Genomic DNA, 2,130 nt, shown 5'->3' on the forward strand with positions numbered 1-2,130 from the left:
ATGCATTTTTTTGTGCTGACTGGTTGCCTCTGTCTGGTGTCATCATCCCTGTAGCCTGAGGGGATCCTGCCAATAAGAAGTATCCATGTCTTGGATACCTGAAGAAGAACATCCCTTCTCATCTGCAGTACAGAAGATTGAAGACTCGGGACCCACCCAGGGTCATTCAACCTGGAAAGCTTAGGACATCTTGTGACAGATGGGAAGTACTGCAGGAGGCATCTCCAGAATGAAGGTGAGTATTGCAGCAAAAGCTGCATTTTTGCTTTTATTACCTCCTGGGGTAAAAGCTCAGAGTTTGGCTTTAATAAGAATTTAGTATTTATGAAATTTAACTTGCATTGGGGATATCCCTGAACTGCAAGGGTTAAGGGCTCGTTTTGGTTTAGGGATGAAAAGATACACACACCTGATCCTCAGTCACTTTAGGCTGCTAGACCGGTCTCCGCAGCCTCTTCTCCCCAAGCCTCCAGCAGTCTAAGGACCCGTGACCTCATCACGAAACAAGTAAATTCATACCAGCAATGCTGCCTAAGAGGGATTTGGGCTCTTTCTCCCAGATACGTGCTGTAGATGGCAGTGGATTCTTGTTTCCTCTTTCAAAAATGGAGACTGAACTCCCAAGATGCACTTGTTTTCTTCTCTCTGTGCAGAGGGACGTTGGGAGTTTTTTTATTAAAGGAAAACAGTCTAAGCTGCTGCAAATAGAGTTTTCTCTTCAGCTCCATCTTGTGGCCGATTTTGATATTGCAGCTAGGCAAGCCCATTATTTCTACATGCCGGAGGCAGAACAGTGATATTTGTTTCACTTTGTTGCTAACTAACTTTTCCAACTTTTAGCTACACTGTCCGACAATCCTTGGTGACCAACAGAATGTTCATTGGATGGGAGGATGCCAGTGGCGTCACAAGGGGGGTGCTGCCACGCCGGGTGACACCATCGGAGGTCCGTCATTTTGGTGTCACGCCCTCTGAAAAGTCGGGCACTTGGTCATGAACCCAGCGGGTCATGAACCCAACCTTATCCCAGTGGGTGAACGTCCCCTCCTCCCTTTGCAGGTAAGAGCGCGTGATGTCAGGCGCATGTGTGAGGACGTCCCTGCATCCATTTTTTTTCAAGGGTTGGAGAGATTATCTTTCATCGTCCGCATGAAAACAAATGAAGCTTAACCATCAGCCAAGATAAGGCGAGGAAGCATTACCATACCTACTATTAATCTGGCTCAAACTACAGATGAATCCGGGGTATTAATTGCAATCATCTGTGCCGACGCTGGAGATGGGCCAGACGCAGAAGCTGATCACCGACAATGACAGGGCCTCTTTATGTTGCTGCTTTCTTTAATACAAATCTATTTTGCTTTACGTCTGTTCTTAATAAAAGCGTAAGAGCAATAAGATCCTGGTTATCCTCTTCTCTGTCTCCACAAATCTCTTCTGGAGCATCTGTCCTGGTCAATTTGCATTCTTTGATTTGAATATTATATCGCAGAGAGCGCTGTAACCGCAGTAATAACAGGGCGTATCAAGCTAGTGTTTCACTTGGCACGGCACGGACAGTTCAGTAGAATCCGCACACAGCGGCGTCCAATATGAAAAAGTTTGTTTCTTTTGCCCGATACATGGGAACAGAATACCGGGACCCTTATCTAGCCTTGGTCAAGGTGTACATGTGGGCGCCATCATTGCCATGGGCTGGGAGACTAATGATACGCTTTGCTACATTGTACATCAATATTCTACTGTGTGTTTCACGCGGAGATGAGGGCATGAAGGACTCTGCCAATTCCACTTACACCCTGGCTCGTTGTATCATGGGTAGCCCCAGGGGCGTATCTGCCGCGAGGCAAACAAGGCGTTTGCCTGGAGCGGCAGACTCCCTGAGAGCGGCACTTGCTGTGGTTCTCTCCCCTTGATACATTTTATTTATCAAGGGAAGAGAACCGGAGGCTATCGTAGCGGCGGGGACGAGGACGGTGGGTTGCGGCGGTGTCCAGCAGGCAGCGGTCGGCGGCGCTTTTTAATGCCGGGTGAGTGATCGTCGGAGGGGGTTGTCTATGGAGGCTTGTGCTGATGGGGAGGCGGCATCAACCCGGGGGGGGGGCTGATGGTGACGATCGGCCGTCAGTA

This window comes from Nanorana parkeri, unplaced genomic scaffold (assembly GCF_000935625.1).
Source record: "Nanorana parkeri isolate BGI_ZX_2015 unplaced genomic scaffold, ASM93562v1 scaffold1075, whole genome shotgun sequence".
Taxonomy (NCBI): Eukaryota; Metazoa; Chordata; class Amphibia; order Anura; family Dicroglossidae; genus Nanorana; species Nanorana parkeri.